Below are 12,846 nucleotides of genomic sequence, written 5' to 3'. Positions count from 1 at the left end.
TTACAGCATGTACGTATTTATAGCTCTTCTTCTACTGTTGAGCTTCACTAACAGATTCTAACAGACTAACCACCCCTGACCCCCCTAACCGTATAACTGCTTTAGTGTGAAATGTCTATATTACCCCTCCTAACTGTTTAGCATTTAACACTCTCTCCAGTAGCTTATGCTTGAAACTTATTCAGTCTTGTCTCCACTTGCAACGAAAACTTTGGAATCGTCTTATCTTTTTAGGTCACTGAATTTTAGGTACTTTTACATGATTTTGTAGTGTTACAACTTTTAAAATCTGCTCAAGTGCAGCATGTATTGCTATTTGGTGATTACGATAAAATGACATCTTATGCACATACTTTCTTCTCTTTGTTAAAAAGTTCGAACTCCATAGGCATTGAATTTTCCTTTCTTGCAGGAAATGTTAAAAATATGTGAGAATTGAAAGTAATATTCTTGAAAATTTATTAAAATCTTATTTTTTGAATTAGGAAAATACATGAATATTTATATTCGTCAGGGTGGTCGAGCCCGGTAATGACAAGCTTTTGGGATCAAACCTAGTATAGGACACAGTGAAGAAGGTCCAATTTACTTATTCAAGACTAAAAGCAAGGCAATGCATATAGAAATCCTGTGTGGAAGGTAGACAGGAATGACTATAGTGCACCAACAAGTAAGGAAACATCATTCCAAGGAGATAGCTTCGGTTGAATCAGTACTACGGCATAATCACTCCAGTGAAGAAGCAACGTTTGAAGCTGACGCTGACATGAAATTGAGAAATCCTCACCTTTTCAATCTTACATGTAGGTTGAGTTTTAATTTGTGTTCACTTTTTAATGAGATGCAGAATTTTTTATTTTATATGTCTTGCTAAAAATTCAGACTAACTAATGGTCATAATTTACTTAGGAAAGATTCAGACAAAAGGTATAAGAAGAAAGCTTGGCAACAACTAAAACTACACATCGTACTCTAAATTGCTTTCTCGTATTTACAGAAAGCATTATAACAGTATCTCAGTGTAGTGAAGTAAATTAGTGAGAAAAGGGAGAGTTATATGGATACGTATCTTTGATGATCGAATCAAAAACCAAAAGGAATGTTCATTGTTGGTGATCAGAGTGAAAACCAACTTGTGACATTCGTTATTGGTGATAAAGTGAAAACCAACCTAGTTATGTTTGTGATGAACAGGGAAAAATCATCCCAGATGTACTAAAAAAAAATCATCAAAGTGCTCGCAATATATGTAAACGAAGGGGACTGGACTAGGCACATGATCCAAACCAGAATAAAGGTTTCTATCTCTTTACTTTTCTGCATATTCACATTCATTCTTGTTTTATCTGAAACACTAACAGTTTGTATTCTGCGGTGTTGATATATGTAAGCATCCCATGATTAGATGGGAAGTATGGATATACTTTTTGAGTTTATGATGTCATGAGGAATCTCTCTCTCTCACACACAGATCAAAATTGACAAGAGCTCTGCTGAATTAAATAAGACACAGAAAAGTGCAAATACAATATATGCTGTTGAGATACAGAAGTTGCTTAAGATATTTCCAGAGAGTTTCTTAAGATATTTTCTGCCAGCTTCAACTTTTATGCATCTAGTGATTTGGCTTATCAACACATTATCTTCTCTACATTTGTTTCATTGTTTCCTCTATATAGTATAAGAGTTCATTCTCAAAAGATATACAAGCGATCACTCTCTCGCAGAGCAGCCAAATCCTTTATTTGAGAACCATCTGCCAGGACAATAGTGGTTCCTCTTTTCCCAAACTTTCTTTCTGCATCCACCAAATAATATAGTTAGACAGGATTCTGAATATCGTCATAATTCCTTTCTGGTAATCCTTTGTTGATCCAAAAGGATCGTAAATCTCATATGAGCGGATGAGTGGAAATGAATTTGTTGAAGGGACTTGCTGAATTCAAAATGTACGAGAAGAACTACGATCTTTCAAAATTTGCTCACCTGCAATACTTAGAAGATGTTCAACTGAATCAGGTAGATGGATTAGTTTTCCTCTTTCATTTGATGTACCATCCGGATGATATCCGTGAATTATCACCCTTGTAGGAAGCGTCTTTGACAGGGCAGGAGCTGTGGGTATTACTGCATCCAAAATGAGGGCTTAGAATCCGTCAAGTCAATTGAATCAATGAGAATACCATAGGAACATCTGAAGCAAATTTTTGTCATATGCATGGATACAGAAAAATAAAGTTAAAAATAGTAGTCACACCCATTCATGGTTGAAATGGAACAGAAAGAAAGGAACATTGAGAAAGGGTATAGCAGATAATAATCAACATGTAATTTATCTATTGATGATTTAGCCTGTTCAGAATCAGCCCTTCTCTCATTTATGTCCATCACTTCTGATTATTCTCTATGATCCAGAATTTTGAGTCAGTGGGTTCAGAGTTCTACTAATGTTCACATTAACCTTAATCAACAACAGATAAAAGAACATAACTTGGCTTTCAGTTAAATGGTTATAAGTATCAAGATTACATCAAGTTCTGCAGAACTGATAATAGTATCTTAACCAGATAGAACCGGTATGCACATTCCACCTCTCTATGACTTGTATCTCCAAAAGTACAAAGGATAGTATAAGAGCACTTGATCTCCAAACCTAGCCGCTGTTTCATGATAAAGATGCAGCTAGCATAAAATAACTCATTCTGTTTCCACATTTTATTATTTTCACACGAGTATTGAAGGCCTGAGACAAAATGGGTTCGACTAAACTCTCTGAGAATGAGCTACATTCGTACTGTCTCTTATTGGGCTGAGTTTCCTTGTCCAAGAAATAAGTTATATATATATATATATATATATATATATATATATATATATATATATATATATATATTTTATCTTTGGTAAATTTTGATATGAACTGCATACTTTTCTATCATCAGCATTGATTCAAAGTGAAGGGAAAGCTTACTGTTTTCTTGTTGAACTTGTCCTGCATGATCTTCTGTTCCAGCCTCAATCACTGTGGCTTCCTGCAAGAGATCAATGAAACAACATAAAATTTATTCTTAGTGAAAAGGTTTGGAAGTTTTCCATATGTCGGACTCTGCTTCTTACTTTACTTCAGCATTTGTTGCATTCAAAGTTTGCTCATTCTGCATGTTAACTAAGAGATCATTGCAGTTGTCATTAAATAGATCTTATAATGAATTCAATTCCGGATTTAGGGAATTATCGATAGGCTAACAAAAAAAGACAATTAGGGATTCATTGGAATTCTCACATTTTTGGAGTACATTTTGTTTCTGTCAATGGATACTGAAACTTACCTATTGCACCTTTTTTTTGTTCTTTTCGATTTCTTGGGGAAGTTGGGGCTATTGTTTGAGTTTGCTACTTAGCATGAGATAGTTTCTTGTAAATATTTTTCCATGCTCATCATTATTAGGTCCATAACTCCGGTAAGTTTGCAAAAGAAAGCAGGTGTATTAAATTTGTCGGTAATGTTCAACAGTAATGAAAAACAAGTCAGACTTGAGTTCGTATTCAATTTAATGCATTAGGTTTTGCAAGTTAATGACAAAGAATTACCTCACTGTTTAAGTCATCTAGAAATTCTGATACGGCCGGCATCTCTGCTAGCTCCTCCTTTTTCAATCCCTTCAGATGCTGATAATATAGTGCCGCAAATTAAGATCAGCAATAAGGGTTAGTGGTTTTGACGAGCCGTATCTCTATCAAAACTCCTCCAGCAAAAGAAAAGATAGAACTTAATTCTGTAATTTAGTTATTTAAATGAACCCTCGTTTCCGAATCTCATCAAATTGGAATCCCCCCAGGAAAAAACGATCAACACTCTAATTTGGATGATTCTGTGACGACCCTATCTTATCCTATCTTGATTACCACAATCCCCCTGTTCGACAAAAGTTGCATTTGTATACAATAATCGGATNTATATATATATATATATATATATATATATATAACCCAGGGAAGAGCTGAATGTTGATCTAATGGGAACGTAGTATTTTCTGATGTCTGATAGTCTAACAAGGATAGAGTGAGGTACAGGGAAAATGTATAACTCACTTTTTACTGGGAATATTATGATATTCAAGAATATTAGTAGCAACTAAATAGAAGGTACCAGAGCATGCACCTGAAGAAAATTGGAGAGAATTATCTGTCCGTCTTCTTTAAGGGGCTGGACCAGTTGCTTGAAATGATGATGACTAATCCGGACAACTTGAGATAGCCTCTTACTTCTCACTGTGAAAGGTTGAGGGATATTAAACATCACACCTATTTCCCCAAACATTTCTTGAGACCCCAACTTCGAAAGAAAATGTCAGCAGCAACATTTGAACTTTTTATCAGAAGAATTAATAGTCATGTCTATATCCCAATAAAAAGTTGTTTGCATAGAGAATTTTATGTCGAATCGTTGTATCTCTATGCTGTTAATAAATCTTCATAAGAGAAAAGTGAAATATGTTAAGACCTATTCCGTTCCGTTCTTGTATGTTACAACATCCTGCAGCGGTCAGTTAATCAGTAAATTGGTAACTGTCTGGGTATACCAAGAGAGCAAATTAAAACTTGAGTAGTTGAGTTGTTGGAATCTCATTTTGGATAATGATATCCACATTTGGTGGGAAATATTCTGCCTTTTATCTCTGAGACCTGTAGTATTAAAAGTGAAACGACATATATAGCTTAGATGTGTGGATTGCTAAAGCGCACAGTTAAAGTTTAAAACAAGAACAACATGATCTCCGGAAGGTAGCTAGCTTATTGAAAAAATATTGATTTGAGGCTGAAGGTAGCTTGCTTATTGAAGAAAAAGGTAGGTATTTTGTAAGGTTGTACGAAAGAGCTGCTGTGAAATGCTAGATCTTATAGCCTTTGGCAAGTTTTCTAAAACTTGTTCTAGCTGTAGTTCTGTTGTCTTGAATTTCAGTGTCAAATGTGCTAGCATTTGCTCTTTTAGTCCTTCTGGAAGTTTATTCTTGCTCGCATATCTCAAAGTCTGATTGATGGTATCCCTCTGCATACATTCACAAGTAATTTGGTTTATGGAACTATGAATGATCTTGATAAAACTCGAGAAAATTAATGCAGGAAAATGATCGGTCCACCATGGCAAATGTTCGAACAGCATGATGGACAATAAGGTTAGTCATGTTGCCAATGAAGTAGGCAGTAAGTCCAATGTTGAGAAGCATGTAAAAGATGGTGAAAATCTTCTCTTCAGTATTCACAGCATAAAGATCGCCATATCCGACTGTTGTGAGGGTTGTAATAGACCAATACATGGAGTAGGTGTATCCTTGCCAGATACTTTTTGTTTTGAAATCAGGAATATTTTTCCCAATCCAGGTATCCTCTGAATTATGATAACGTGTTGCCAGCCAGAAATAGAAACACCCCGCTGAATGTACTGAAAATAATGTCATCTGTCATGTAATTCAGCCATAAGAAGATCATAGCCATTTCAAGAAGATATATATATATATATATATATATATATATATATATATATATATATATATATATATATTCATGCCTATATTATATATATGATGATGTAAAACTTATGTTATGTATAGCTAAAATGGCAAGTATTTACACAAATTAGTTTGCAGTATCTTGTCCAGAAGTAGCTGAATCGAGTGTCCTTCTCTAGCCTAGAAGGAAGGGGAAGAGATTAGTAATTGATACAATGTTAACTTTAAAGGAAGTGATTATATTTATGCTACAGAGAATTGATCCATGTTTAAGAATTATAAGTATACCTTGAGAAGAATTCACTAACGCGCCGCAGTCGCCAGAGTCTTAGCAGGTTGAGGAAGCCAAAGACTTGTCCTCGACGCATTTTTCCAGTGATGATCCGGTATATGGTTTGAAATGGTAGAGTTGAAGCTACATCCATTGGAAACCATAGATGTGTGACGTACCTTTTCAAACACAAGAAAATACTTAAATTGTAATCTTCATAAGAAAAAAATAATTAAAAGAAATTAAAAGATTTGTCCATAGTCCAAGTCCATGGCACGTATTGTCCCCTTTAGCCTAACATGCCTCACGAATTTGTCCCTTGGGCTACATCATCATAGAGTCCAAAAACGCGCGTACAATGAGAACTTGTGCTACGGTTTATAGTATATAATGCTCTTTCACTTTTCTCTAGCCCAAGTCCATGGCACGTATTGTCCCTTTTGGCCTAACATGCCTCACGAATTTGTCCCTTGGGCTACGCCATCATAGAGTCCAAAAATGCGCGTATAATGAGAACTTGTGCTATGCCTTATAGTGTATAATGCTCTTTCACTTTTTTCACCCACTCTGATGTGGGATTCGCCTAAGGTGTCATGTGCACCCTTCTTTGTCAACCTAGAAGTTTGCCGGTCCTTCTATTTTAAACGTCCTTATCGGCTCGTCCTCCATCATGGAAGTCATACACTTCTCCTAAGGGACTCTGTCATCGCTGAGCTCTGCCCCACCACCGTATTGAGGAATAAGTGTACAACTCTAATGCCATATATATCATAGGCCATGCCCATGACACATATTTTCCGTTTGGCCCAACATGTCTCATGGATTTGTAATGGCTACACCATCATCAAGCCCAAAAGCGTGTGTCGTACCATATAAATTTGTATTATGCCTTATAAAGATCTATCACTTACCTATCTGGCTATCACATTCCGACGTGGGATTTGCTTGCACACCTTCTCTTGTATCATGATTAGTACAAATATAAGTGTTCTCTCTTTCTTTTCTTTTTTTGCATCAATATAAGTTTCTTACTTTCTTCCAATACAACTACACTTGTCCACTCAAGTCCCATCAAACTTTTGCTGCACTAACAATAAGTGCCTTCTCTTAAAGCTTTCTATGCATTGATACCTAGTTTTTATTTCACGTGATATCACAAGGCTTTAGTAGCTTGTGCCAAAAAATATTTCCATTTAACCCTTTGACAACAAGTAACCACTCAGAAACTGAAACAAAATGAACGTATATAGGGGGTACCTGAAAGATATTTTCTTATGTTGTTCGACGAGCAAGTAAGTAGATTTGTCCAAGTATGCAACGAAGAAAGTGAGAATAATGTCAATAGCAAAGAAGGCGTCCACCACTAAATCAACTGGCAAAAGACCTCCAGTTGCTGCCTTGTTGAATGCCAGTTCAAAGGGAGATGACCATGCTGAGTACACCACCAGTACCACCAGAAATGTTTGCCACAATCTGCATTAATTTGCCGTTAGGTTATTTAAAAAAGAGGGAAAAATTCTCCTTTATATTTCAGGCTGAATAGTTATGATAAGATGCATGTATAGGTTTGCTTCTTTTTTATTCCTATTATTTTCCTGAGTTTGTACAGTATGGAGATATTCTTTCTGTCACAATGTATATATCTGTTTAACCAAAAAATAGAATTTCGGTTAAAACTAGAATTTAAGAGAAAAAATCGGGTTACTGATAATCAGGAGACGAAAAGAATAAGAAATTTTTTGTGGATAATAAATGCAGTAAATAAGTTTGTATTCCAATGTAATCACAATGATATTTCGTGTCCTTACAAATGATGAGACCTCCTCCTTTAAGAGTTGTCTTTCCTAGGAAAAGGTATAACACCTTAGCCTTAAAGAGGCAATTATGAGCATTAAATGACATTAAATGAAACGTTACACAATCATTCAGAATCAATATTGATTCTCTAACGTATTTGTCATTTAATATTGAATTTAGACTCCTTTATGCCCTCAGATTCATATCTTCAATTCCTTCTGACCTCCTGACTTTAATTAAGTTAAATAGATACGAGATCGTATCTTTTGAATAGCTTCTCGTGCCTATTTAACTTTCTTCTCCTCGTATCTGATATCGCCCGTGCCTCTTAACTGACCATCCTGCTTTGACTATTTGACCGATCCACGTGTCATGCCACGTCACCTTCAATATGAATTCAATTTTTTCCCAATACAATATCCCCACCGTTTCAATTTATGTGATACACTTTTCTCATCACTCCATTAAACAATAAAGACACATTTTTATATTTGAAAGCAATTTAACTTTAAACTTGCAATCTTGAGATGTCTTAAGAGTATTTCCTCCATTTCTTTTGTCAGTTTTCTGTTACCCTATTCAAGTTTCTATATTCTCATCGAGTCCTTGTATGTCAAGTCTTTCCCTGTACGTAATTTGATATTTACAGGCGGCTTTAGTCATAGGATTAAGCAATTCTTTCCTTTGTGAAACCAACATCACCTTGTCGGATTGTGCTATATCAAGTAAATTGAGGTAGTTCCGACTTCATTTATCAGGACCTGGATATGATAAGGGGAATCATACGGAAATGTCCCAAATAAGTCCTAACTTACAAACCTCTAGCCATTAATCGTAAACCTACCAAACTAGTCAAGCACATACAAAAATTGAAACCCAAACAAATAAGGATTCTTTCTCTTCAAATATCACACGCAAAGATCTTCTCCCATGTTTTTAAGCGTGATCAGCAACATTTGATACAAGATTGAAAGAAAATTTCATGCATGAGGTAGCAAACCGTATATGGTGATGATATATATATATATATATATATATATATATATATATATATATATATATATATATATATATATGTATATGGACCTTTTTCAATGAGTATGGTTGAAACTCATTGAAAACATATAGATGAGTCAATATACGAAATTTGAGGAAGATTGGAGGTGTTTTGGGCTGATTTGATATCAAAATTCGTAATTAAAATCGAGTTCAAATTTTTTTCTATGACACATGTATCACACGTGTATAAATGGATATACATGTGATATATATATATATATATATATATATATATATATATATATATATATATATATATATATATATATATGACACACAAATAATACACAGTGTAATATACATATCATCTTTTTCCATGTTCATCTTCTGCTTCGAATTTTCAAATTTCAATTCAAACCACCTTAAACCATATCATCACAAGACTGAGATTTAAACTCCTTAAGATGTATCCCATCTATTCCAATAACACCACTCAAAAGAAAGCAAAAATTTGACCTTTTTTTAGCTACAAATACCTAATTAGCTAATATTGATAAGTAATATTTTCTGAATGACGAATATATAAACGGCCCCTTTAAATTGTCCCCAACGATTAATGGACACCTCAACTAAACCCATTTTCAGTTAGAGACCTCATTCATTCACAAAAGAAGTTCAATTATAAACATCCTCCAACAAACCTCATGCGTGAATTACAGTCACGGATGACGTGTCAAACATATCAATCACTAAATGACACGTGATTTTTTTTTTTAAAAGAAATATATATACTAGCAACTCTCTTAATAAAAAAACAGTATTTATTTATTTATTAAAACTACCACCACCCTCTTTCTTCTCTCTCCCCCACCTCCCCGCCCCCCCCCCACCCCCCCCCCCCCAAAAAAAATAAAAAGTCTTCTATGGCTTCTCTGTTCTTGTAATGCTCATTGCACACTTCAATTTCTTCTTTATCATAGTGGGTAATATAGATAACAACAAAACTACACCATAAATTCTTTTGGTTAGAAAAGATTTTGTGTAATATTTTATCTTATTAGTTTCCAATATGATATTTTGTTCGCCACCCAATAATTTCCCCTTGGAATCAAGTAACCCATGACGCATCACTAAGATTAATTCATAGGCTTATTTGGAGAAATTTTTTATGCCACCCATATTACTAAAGTAATCATGGACCGTGGTCAATAAAGTCCAGGCTTCTGCAACTAGAGGGTTACTCTCAACTGCAGGGAAAGACAATAATAAAACTAGTTCTAAACCATCACTGCAACTAGAGGGTTACTCTCCACTATGTTCATACTTCTTTTGTCCACAACTATGCTACGAGTTTGTTGAGCTAACCTAGCCCAAAAGTTTTTTTAACACGATTAATAGTGTCTGCTTTGGATCAAGTTTGCATAATTTGGAAGGTTTAGATTGGAACTTTTGTGATATTCTCATCCTTCTTTTCATGATCTCTACTTGTGAACAGTGGCGGAGCCACCTTGTAGCCAAAAAAAAAAAAATCATCTGCATTTATAGTACGGCGGAGGGAGACAAAGAGAGATAAAATGGTTGAACTTTAATATCAAGTTGGTCATAACAAGCCATGCGATTAAGGATCAAATGAAATGAGGATGCTAAGATTAAATAATATCAATCAAAAAGACAAAAAATATATCAGAACAAATAAAAGAAAGTATCTCACATGATATTGAATTAAAGAGTACCAATTAAACTTTGAAAAGTCGAAAAGCCATATAGACTTATATTATATTATTAAAATAATAGAATAGCAAAATCCTCGTACGGACGCGAAACTTGTAGTTTATTTAATTAAACTTTGAAAAATTGAGAAATCCAGAAAAAGCAGTACAATTATATATATTAGGAAATAGAATAGCGAAGTCCTCGTACCAAGAGAAAATTTTTAAGTATACTTAAAACAATTAAACTTTGAAAAGTTGAGCAAGTAGTAAGGAAAACGTAGAATTCTGCATAAAAAATTAGAAAGTGAAATCCTCGTACTAAGGCGTAACTTTAAACACACATGAATTCATGTATCGAAGAGTAGTTCCGAATTCTTTAATCAAAGATTAGGGCAGAGTCGTTGAATTCACGTGGAATCATGTGGTGAGAAATTAATGCACCCTTTAAGACTTATATTTTTAACTGGATGTCCCCTAAGCTCCCCTTCACACTAGGGGTGGCAAACGGACGGGTCCGGTCGGATATGGACGGGTACAAAATCGATAATGCAAAATAGATAAATTATTCGGCTCATACATACTTAATATGGATAAAAAACGGGTTAACCAGCGGATAATATGAGTATCCATATTATCCATGACTTCTTGAATATGATCACTTTTAGGAGAATTCCTAGTATTCTAAACTTGGGGAACCCCCAATTTGAGGCTTTACAAATGTAAAAGTTAAACTCATTGATTATTCATTGGTTACCCATTTTCTATGTGGATAATATGGTTCTTATCCATATTTGACCCGTTTTAAAAAATTCATTATTCAACCAGTTTTTAAATAAATATATGGGTGTATAGCTGTTTTCTTTTAACCATTTTGCCATATGGACTTCAGATTATTTGACTGCTGCCCATGTCAAATGATGTCCACTTGATCTTGGAGATAATTAACAAAGGGCGGGCTAATAATTAGTAATAAGGACGCAGGAGTCATGAGTTGACAAGCTTTTAAGTTGATTAGCTTCTAAAGAGGGGTTTAATTATGTGACACTTTGAGTGAATTTCACATCAGTGTGGGGAAAGTCCCGAGCCATTGTTATAACCATTTATATAATGAACAGTGTCTTAGAATTTCAATCCTTAATGGAAAGAACTCACGGGATTTGGGGCAATTTGGATGAGAAGGCTCCTAGATGCATCTTGAGTTAAATACTGTATGGGTCCAAATTTGACGTAGCCACGATCTATAGTAAGTATTATGCGGCCAAAAGCCCACGAGTCGACATGAGGGTACGACCCAAGGGCAGAAGGAAAGATGCTGCCGCGTCAACATCTGATCCGTTAGGGCAGATATCTCTTGATTTGTCGTCCCCTTATTTAAGAAAAACCTCTCAGTATATAAGAGGGGTTTGAAGCCTTGTAAAGGGGGATTCGAGATATATGATATTACTCTCTCTCTACTTTATGATCTCTCTGTCTCTCTTTCTCTCTCTCCCAATATTTCGTTGGTACTTCTTTGCTATAGTCATCCTAGAGTTTATTATTTTCGACTACGATTTACCCCACCATCTTTGATTGATTTATTTAAAAAGAGTTAAAATATTTTGAGCCAAATAATTTGGCGCCATCTGTGGGAATTTTGTTAGCCGAAATCATAGTTCTCATCTAGGACATCGAAATCAACGATCATTGTTCTTCATACCTCATAGAAACCAATAATGGCGGAGAAAGAAGCGAGGTTGAAGATGATAGCAGATATCTCAAACAACCTCTGAAGCCTCCTAACGAAGCCAGTAGGGAAGACACCGAGAATACAACACCAAGAGCTACACCGGAGCGGGAAATCTCACCCTCTCCACACGAGGATCTGACGGTCTTGCGTGAAAGAGGAGCTTCCACGTCCACGGCAAGGGAAACGCCGCCAGCAATCAAAAAGTTGCTAGAGGAATGGTTGACGAGTGCTCTGAACAACATGCTCGAAAAATCCCCTCAAGGAAATGTCGAAGATTTACCGACTGCAGAAATCGCAGCCACCATCGACGAGTCAGGCGCTGCACGAACGGGCAACACCCGCGCTGTCATCGATGCAAGTGACGATGCACTCTCTACCATCCTAAAGAATATGGAAGAAATGGAAAACGAGAACAAAGTACTTCGTGATCAGATGAAAGAGCACCAGGAAAGGGTCGATAAAATACCTGGCGCTCCTAAACTACTACCAAAACGCAATGTCGGTCGATTTGTTGAACAACCATACAGCGAGGGAGATGCTCCTCACCCCATCCCGAAAACCTTCAAAATGCCGCCATATTTGAGAATATACGACGGAACCACGGATCCAGAGGATCATCTGATCCATTACGTCACCGCGGTGAAGGGCAACGACTTGTCCAAAGAACAAGTGCCATCCGTGTTGCTAAAAAAGTTCGGTGAGACTTTGATAGGAGGAGCGTTAACATGGTATTCCCAGCTACCAGCACGATCGATATCAACATTTGAGGAAATGGCGGACAAATTCGCTACCGCTCATGCAGGAGCGAAAAAGGCTAAAGCTAGGGTCAAC

The 12,846-nt window shown here is 35.8% G+C and overlaps 1 pseudogene; it reads right to left on the bottom strand.

The window, feature by feature from the left end:
• Positions 1-1,546: 1,546 nt before the first annotated feature.
• LOC109244541 lies at positions 1,547-12,257 on the bottom strand (annotated as a pseudogene).
• Between the last annotated feature and the right edge of the window lie 589 nt (positions 12,258-12,846).

The sequence above is a fragment of the Nicotiana attenuata genome, unplaced genomic scaffold, assembly GCF_001879085.1.
Source record: "Nicotiana attenuata strain UT unplaced genomic scaffold, NIATTr2, whole genome shotgun sequence".
NCBI lineage: Eukaryota > Viridiplantae > Streptophyta > Magnoliopsida > Solanales > Solanaceae > Nicotiana > Nicotiana attenuata.
This window is presented reverse-complemented; position numbering and strand designations above follow the sequence as displayed.